This window comes from Odocoileus virginianus, chromosome 4 (assembly GCF_023699985.2).
Source record: "Odocoileus virginianus isolate 20LAN1187 ecotype Illinois chromosome 4, Ovbor_1.2, whole genome shotgun sequence".
Classification (NCBI taxonomy): Eukaryota; Metazoa; Chordata; class Mammalia; order Artiodactyla; family Cervidae; genus Odocoileus; species Odocoileus virginianus.
Window position 1 is genome coordinate 42,173,324 of NC_069677.1, and position 9,085 is coordinate 42,182,408.

A 9,085-nucleotide genomic window follows, 5' to 3' on the forward strand; every position below is an offset into this window, starting at 1 on the left:
ATCTGTTAGATGATAAAGATAATACGTGCTTCCCATCTATTTGCTTTACTCACTCTCACTTTTAAAAGGGCATTTATTAAAGTGAATTCTAAAGAACACACATCAAATACCTGAGTAGTAAGGATATAGATAATTTATATTTTCAGATTTTGCTGTTTTGTATTTAAAAATGGATAGCTATTCATTATGAAATTAAAAACTCGAAAGAAATGTTTGAGGTGACTGATTTTAATCAGTGAGAAAGGTACACAGTGAACTTAGAATTGAAAGGTAAATGAATTTAAAGCAATGTAAAATACCATCTGAAGTATACTAGGAATAGAGATTCTTCTAGACTTTCAAGTGCATAGGAATACTGAGAATGCATTCTTTATGTGAGGAACTTCTGTTTCATTTGGTTTTTAGTTTTTTTCCAATATTTCATTGGGATAATTTTCAAACACACAAAAAGGTTGAAAGAATTTTTCTGTAAAAATGCATATATGTACTATGAATTTTTCTGTAAAAATGCATATATGTACTATATTAGTACAGAAATTAACATTTCACTCTATTTGCTTTATCACATATCTGTTTGTCTATATTCATCTACACATCCCTCTAACCATCGATTCATGTATATTATTTTTTGATGCATTTCAAGCAAAGTTATGGACACAGTACAGCCTCACAAAAACCTTAACATGCACATTATTAACCAGAGTTCAATATTTATTTAAAATGCTTTTTTGTTATTGTTGTTGAGGTATATATTTATATACAGTTGAATTCTTAAACTCTTAGTATTCTTTCAATTTTGACAAATGCATCTAATTATTAAGTTTAAAAGCGTGTGGGTTCATAATAAGCTCTTCCTCCTTATTTTCTCAATATCTTCCCAAATTGGTGGGTTGAAGGCAATAAATGAAAATAATTGTTTTTATGGATGAGGGAATTTTTTAGGTAAATGATATTTTGTCACCTTGGCCCTATTACCATATTTCTGATTCGATTAGTGAGTACTTGTCATGTTGGAACAGTGAGATCACTTCCTCTGGACACAGTAGCAGGACCCGTTGTGGTTAGACTAGAAGTGCTTGCTGACACCAGCTAATCACAAACAGCTCTTTAATGAGGCATCCAAACATTTAGTCTTTATGATGGCACCTCTCCACCACAAGAATTCTAAAATGGAAGCTAATAGCAGCCGTTTTCAGCAATGAGAGCAAGACTGAACCAGGAAACGGTCCAAGTGACTAATGATGAGAAAGCTCTAATGACAGTCATTTTCATGGTTCCAGTTCTTTTTCTGAGGTTTGGACACACGAGGCCCTTGTGACCTGTAAGTTACCCTTATATTCTATTCTGTAAATAATTTTTTCTTTTTGATTAAACAATTCCCAACAAGCTGTTATTTGCCAGTAAGAGTTATAATTATCATATTAGCTATAGGTAGACAATTTTGACCAGGAAACTCCTTTACACCCACATGTAGTTATATGACAATTTATTAAATGTGGAACTCAAAGTTTCTAACTATAACCTTACATGTAATTAATACTGAATTTACTGCCTCCTTAATAAATGACTCCATAGAATGATGAGTTTCTTTTAAAACAAGAAATTCCTTCTTGTACCCTTAGAAGTAGCTGAGAGAGCAAAAGAATTGAGAAGTATTAAAGAACCATCTCATCTTCATTTAAATTACTATCCATTTTATCTTCTCCACCCCATTTCTTTAAAACATTAATAAGGCTGTATGTCTGAGCTCTTATGTCATTGTAACTAAGTGTAGCTTTTGGACACTCCACGAGATTGACTCCAAATATGGTATTTTCTTGCTACAAGTAATGTGCATATGAGAGGCGATAACTCATCTCTGCGAGCTCTAATTTCATAATAATTTATTCCAAGGCCTTGGCAGCTAATGCTTCAGTCACTATTAATAGAAAACTGTGCAAGTAGTGTAGGTGGTACTTTCAGTTTAGTGGTGCTGTAGTTAATTCCTTTAATTTATAAAGTATTTATAAATCTCATCTTTGCAAAGCTGCTGAAACTGTGTAGGCAGAAACCAGTTATCTCCTTATCTCATAGCCTTCCAAATTGTATCTTCTGTAGCCTACATAATCACTTGCACTCCTCTCACTAAATCTGTGTGACCCCCATCTGCTACTTTGTATGTTGTGAAATAGCTAATTATTTGCATGGCTTATGACTAAGAATTGTTTTGTCATTCCAATTACGCTACAGCAGGTTTGTTTTTTTTTACAGAGGGTGTGGTACAATTTTAGATTTGTTGTTGTCATTGTTGATATTTAGTCGCTATATCGTGGACAACTCTTTGTGACCTCAAGGACTGTAGCCTTCCAGGCTTCTCTGTCCATGGGATTTTCCAGGCAGGAATACTGGAGCAGGTTGCCATCCCCTTCTCCAGGGGATCTTCCCAACCCAGAGATCAAACAGCATTAGCAGGCGGATTCTTTACAGCTGAGCCGTCAGGGAAGACAATTCAGATTCCTGAGTTCTAGATCAGCCCAGTTAAAAATTTCTATTTCATCTTCATGAATTTGCCTCAGTTATATTTGGAAATCCCTGTCCCCTCAAAGCCTCCTTTACATGATGCTAGTAAAACCATATCAGCTTTGTCATACTCAGGGTTTATATGGTATGTCTTTTCTTATCTTTTTACCTTTCCCTGTTATAATAAAACTTCATTTCTGCTTCCTGACATTTGAATCTCATATCATTTTTTTCACTGATGTTTTCTTCTTCTGATCCAGTTACAATGGAAATCCCATTCCTAGCTTGAGGGCCATATCAAAATAAGCAGTGTGCCAAATTTAGCATCACTTGGCATTCCTTGCTCTACAATAGAGGATAAACTTAATGCTGTCTACAATGTTGGATTCAGTATTCAGAGTTCATTTTTATTTGCTCATTTGATATTTATTGATTATTCAAATTTGGAAAAGTGCTGAAAAGTTGCAAAGATAAATAAATAACACATGTGAGAGTGAAAGCTCAGTTGTCTCCAACTCTTTGTGACCCCATGGACTATACAGTCTGCCAGGCTTCTCTGTCCATGGAATTCTCCAGGTCAGAATACTGGATTGGGTAGCTATTCCCTTCTCCAGGGGATCTTCCCAACCCAGTAATCAAACCAAGGTCTCCTGCATTGCAGGTGGATTCTTCACCAACTTAGCTACCAGAGAAGCCCCCAAAATAACTCAAGCAGGACTCTATATATGTATTATTTCCAAAAGGAGAAATAATACATTCAAATGTGTAGAAAATGCAATATTAAATGTGGTAAGTGAAAAAGGGGTATTATGGAAAATACTGGGCACTGATTTGAGGCTTTTTTTGAAAAAGAATTTGCATGCAGTAAAAAGCACAGGTGTACAGTTTGAGAAGTTTGACAAATGTGTACTGCTGTGAAAGCACCTTCCCAGTCAAGGATAGAAAGGTATCTCATCACCCTGAGAAAATATAATTTGCCCCTTTTCAGTCAAACGTTTCACCAAGAGTGACCATTACTGAGATTTGCCTCAAATTAAATTAGTGTTTAGTGTATGTAAATAAAATCCTACTGTATGCCCAACAATAATGATGAATTTGTCTACTTCTCTCTTTAATTCCAACATTTATTACTTATGATTTGTTGAGCTCTGTTATTAGGTGCAAGCAATTTAATATTTTTAGATCCTTTTGTTAAATTAATTCTCTTACAATTATAAATATTCATTATACCTGGAAATACCCTGTGTCTTGACATCTACTTTATCTGAAATAAGTACGGTCATGTCAAGTTTTATTTTACTGTGTTTACAAAGTATATCTTTTCTGATGTTTTCACTTTCAACTTTCCTATGTTAAACGTTCATCTCATGTATACTGCATATGAAGTCTTCCCAGGTAGCTCAGTGGTAAAGAATCTGCCTGCCAATGCAGGAGACCTGCTTTCAATCCCTGGTTTGGGAAGATCCCCTGCAGGAGAAAATGGCAATCCAGTCCAGTATTCTTGCCTGGAAAATTCCACAGACAGAAGAACCTGGCGGGCTATAGTCCATAAACAGTCAGACATGACTGAGCACACAGGCACACATACTGTATATAGACAAAATTTTACTTATTTATCCAATTTGACAATCTTTGACTCTTAATAAGAGCACTAAGTCCACTTATATTTAGTATAATTAGTGATATTTTGGGGTTCAATTGTACCTTTTTACTATTTGTCCTATTTTTGGTCATCTGTCCTTTGTCCACTGTTTAGCCATCACTGCCTTTTTTTAGTTTGTTTGTTTTGGTTTTTAGGAAACAATAAAAATCCCTTTAGTTTGCTGCTTTTCATTTCACTTTTTTTCATTTTGAAAGGCTATCGCAGTATCATTTACTAAATTCTATGAGAAAAGTTGCCCCTGGATGCTTGTGCCTAGGAATCACTAAGAAACAACAATCCCATGTAGTGTAAACAGTGTGGTTGAGCCAGGCAGACTTCACAGGCCACTGTGTCTTCTTTCTTACCCCCAACCCAATCCAAGCTAAGCGAAGACTGAGTGGCCAGAAGGTTTGGAGGGAACCAGTTTAATCCATGATAAAGCAACTGGCTGGGAAATTGCAGAGCTTCCCCAGACCAGGATTCAGGTGGGTGATCCCCAGGAGAGTCCTCTCTGAGGACTGAGGCTGGCCCTCAGTACCTATTTGTAGATGGTTGGTGGATCTCAGTCATTTCAAATACTGAAAAGTGATGTGTGAAAAATGACCTTGGCTGTTCTCTTCAGCTCTGTTCTAGACTGGGACCTGGTACTGCCTTCCAGTTTCACAAAGAACTTGTAGAATGTGGAAGGGAAGAGAGAGGGTCCCAATCACAGCAGCTCTCAACCCTTAAGGCAAGATCTAATGAGGGCCTGCTGAAGCTGAAGCTCCAACATTTTGGCCACTTGATGTGAAGAACCAACTCACTGGAAAAGACCCCGATGCTGGGAAAGATTGAGGGCAAGAGGAGAAGGGGGCAACAGAGGATGAGATGGTCGGATACCATCAGTGAACTCAATGAACTTGAGTTTGAGCAAACTCCAGGAGATAGCGAAGGACAGGGATGCCTGGTGTGTTGCAATCCACAGGGTTGCAAAGAGTTAGACATGGCTTAGTAACTGAACAACAACAGCAAGGGCCTGGATGAACACCTTTTATTAAAAAATCTGCAGTGAGGTAATTGCAGTTCCTATTGCTGTGGATTATCCAGACTCCTATCTGAGAAACCAGAGGTGAATAATGATTTTGGGAAGCCAGCCAGGTCCAATAAGAAGATACTTTTGGTGAAATTTAACACTCCAAGGTAGTTTCTCCAGACCTGGGATCAGAATGTACATCCAAGGGAAGGACCATTCTGCTGGTGCCAGTTCTCTAGCAGAGGTTGTTGGTTTGGATTTCCTCCCATCTCCATGGTCACCCAGAACCAGACAGGCTATTCAAAGTGTGGTGAATATAGAAATGATCCACCTTCTAGGAGAGCTGAGTGCAGACTTGTTGGGGTCAGTGGTTGCTTGGGTCCTCTCTCCGCAGTCCATGCTGAGGTCTACATCTCACAAGTAGGGTGTAGGATCAAAAAACAAAGACTGCAGGCAGTCTTGAGCTTAATACTACCCCAGTGATCAGAGTGGTCTCAGTTTCAAAGCCTCATCTAGCTGACACTCAGGAGGATGTTCCATTTCAAAGAGTGTTTTTACACTTTTCTCCAAGGCTTGGATTGTTTGAAGTGTCCTGTCCTTTCTTTCTCATCTCAAGGCCCCCTTTCTGTTATTGATGTACAATGTCCAAACAAACATCTGTTAAGTATATCATATGGCCTGTGAAGAGGGAGGGTCCAGGAACATTTCTTCTTTCTCCCTCTTGAAGGGTAGGAAGTTTCTCCCAAACCCATGTATACTGTGATTGAAAATATGGATTTGGAGGATAAAGTCTATGGGTGGGGTTATTCCTTTGCTCCATTCTTGACAAGTCTTTTCTTCTCTTGTCTCACCTTGGAGATGGAGGACATCGTGTGTTTCAGGGTAGAGAGTGTTCTCCTGGCTAAGTGGGGATACCACTGTCAGGACTCACGAGATGACTGGCCCTGTGGAGAGCCTGGCCTGGACTGGGGCACATAAGCATGAGGAAACCTCAGGTTTGGCCACTGAATGACCTGTCAGCTCCCTTTCCTTCCCATGGGGAAAAGGATCATTAGGACGAGAACTCTTTAAGGATCTTGCATGTATCTTCAGGCACAGACTTCGTGTGGCCTGTGGTTCTCAGATCTGTGAATATCTCATGGTCTTTCCTACTTGCCATGGTTATGTCTCCAAAGAGAGAAACAGTCTCATAATCATGATTTTCCATATGTCCCAGGAAACATCTCTTGTTCCAGCTATCAGGAAAGACATGAAAGCTGACCTGGCCTCCTAACAGAAAACATGAAGTTTTTATTTGCAAACTCTTTGTCCAGATCTGCTACATGTTTTTTTGTCTTAACTTTTCTTTGTTAGTATTGTGTATAGAATTCCGTGTGTTCTTTGGGGCTACAGCTTGTTTCAATAGAGGACACATTCACATCTCATTTAGAATTTCATTTAAAAATACCCCTTTTCTTCAAGAGTTTCATTTCTGCAATGTAGCTCAGACAATCGATTAAATCTTGGATTAGGTCCTCACCCAGGTGACCTTGAATATTCTGTTTATACAAGAATTACATATCTTTGTATGCCACCAAACCATTTCCTGGAAACACATAATCATATCTTTTTAACCACATCATTTTCCAGCTTCTGCACTTTATCAAAAGTCAACCCACCTATTACTCAGATTTTTATCTTCTGCCTCAATTTGCTTAGAATGCCATTTATTTCTTTCATAGTTTCCTGGCAAGAGGCCAGCAGTGTCAAGGAGGAAGAAGATGGGGCCAGGAACCCTCAAGACCCTAGTTTCCATCTCTCCCCCTTACTTTCTGTTAAAATAATGAAAATATAGTAATAGATTGTTTTTACTATTCCACTCTCCCTTCTATGCAGAATTTTGTTATTCACTGTTTCAATTAGTTTTCTAGTGGGTATTTTAGAGATTACAGTATGCTTCCTTAACTTTTCATTTCCTTGGAATGAATATCTAATTAATGCACACAAGGCAAGAATTATTTTCATTCTCATTTTCTTTAGTTGGATCCACTTCCTGTGATGACCCTTGCAAATCTGCTGTTACTCCCTGATTCTCTTGAGTTTTGTTTTCCTGAAAGTTTCTTTATTTTACCTTCTTTTTTTAAGAATATCTTCACTGTATATAGCATTCCAGGCAAATGTACTTTATTTTTTAAAGCACTTTAATGATACCATTTCATCACTAGCTGTTCTATTCATCTTCTACTGTATACATTACTTGTTTTCTCCCTTTCTCTCCTTTTTTTTCTTTTTCTTTTTCCTACCTTCCTCCTTTCTTTCTTACTAGATGCTTTGAGATATTTTCTTTATATGTCATTAGTAGTAGTTTCACCAGGCTGAGACCTTGTGTAGTTTTTATTTTATTTATCCTGCTTGGGATTTCTTTCTTCTTGGCTCTGTAGACTGATGTTTTTAAAAACTTAAAAATTTTATTTGGGGTTAATATTTTTTCTTTCCCATTTTTGCTTCTCCTCTTGGGACACCAATTACATGTATAGTAGGTTCCCTGCATACAAGTAGTTCTGTTCCAAGAGGACATTTGTAAGTCCAATTTGTTGGTTAAGTCGAACAAAATTAGTCTAGGTATCCAACTATTGGCTATAATACTGCACTGTAACAGGGTTTATAATACCTTTCACACAAATAATATGCAAAAATAAACATAAAAAAATAAAGAAAGCTTTTTTTTTTTTTTTAAGAAAGCATTTTGAATCTTCCACTATGGTACCTTGAAAAGCACAGTAGTATAGTACAAGAGCTGGCATCCAGTGAATGGGCAAGAAGAGTTACTGACTGCAAGAGGGAGAGGTGGTGTGTTAAGGTGGAACCGAAGCATTGTTAGCAATAGGGAATGGAGGACAATCTGTGATTTCACTTATGCCTGCCACCGATAGCACAGGTTCTGGTTCCTTGCTGGAACAAGATGCATGTTCACAACTTCAAGAAGGTTCATATGTTGAGGTTTGTATTTAGACTGTTTGCTATTATCACCATCTAGGTCTCTGTGGCTCTGTTTATTTTTTCAAGCTTTCCTTTTATATCTGTGCTTCAGATTAGATTAGTTTCCATTTACTGGCCTTCAAGTACATATTCTTTCTCTATATTGTCATTATTTCCCTCCAATAATTTTATTTCAAATATTGTACATTTTTATTTCTAAGATTCATATCTGGTACTTTTAAGAGAGATTTCAATCTGTTCGGAAACTCCTTACCTCTTTAGCATTCTATTCATCTTTGGCTATAAATTATTTAACATATTTCCAACAGTAATTTTGTTGTATTTGGCTGCTAATTCAAACAAATGTACCATCTGAGTATCTTTTCCTATCCATTTGCTTTCTACTTTGATTATAAATTTAATTTTCCTGCCTCTTCATATGTCAAAAATGTTTTAACTCTATGTACAACACTATTGATGATATATTGAAGAAAATCTTGATTTTGTTACCTTCATCAGAAGAGTATTGAATTTTCTCTACCTGGCAGTTACATTTTTGATGAATCTCTTTATCTTCTGAATGTTCTTGTTTTAGACTTTATTAGGGAATCTATGGGCTTCCCAGGTAGCGCTAATGGTAAAGAACCCACCAGCAAATTCAATAGACATAAGAGACACGTGTTTGATCCCTGGGTCTGGAAGATCCCCTGGAAGAGGGCATGATAGCCTCCTCCAGCATTCTTGCCAGGAGAACCCCATGAAAAGAGGAGCCTGGCAGGCTACAGTCCATAGGATTGCAAAGAGTTGGACATGAGAAGTGACATAGCATGCACACATGCAGGGTGGATCTACATTTACTCAGTTTTTCCTATACAAACGCAGCTCCATATTTTGAGAAAGACTTTTACTCCTAAAACATTGGCCCATCTGTGTTTCACTGAAATTCTTGAATTGCTTGATATATGAGCTGTTCA

General features: G+C 37.5%; 1 pseudogene; it reads right to left on the minus strand.

The window, feature by feature from the left end:
• Window positions 1-6,204: 6,204 nt before the first annotated feature.
• LOC110127891 (phosphomannomutase 2-like) lies at window positions 6,205-6,872 on the minus strand (annotated as a pseudogene).
• Between the last annotated feature and the right edge of the window lie 2,213 nt (window positions 6,873-9,085).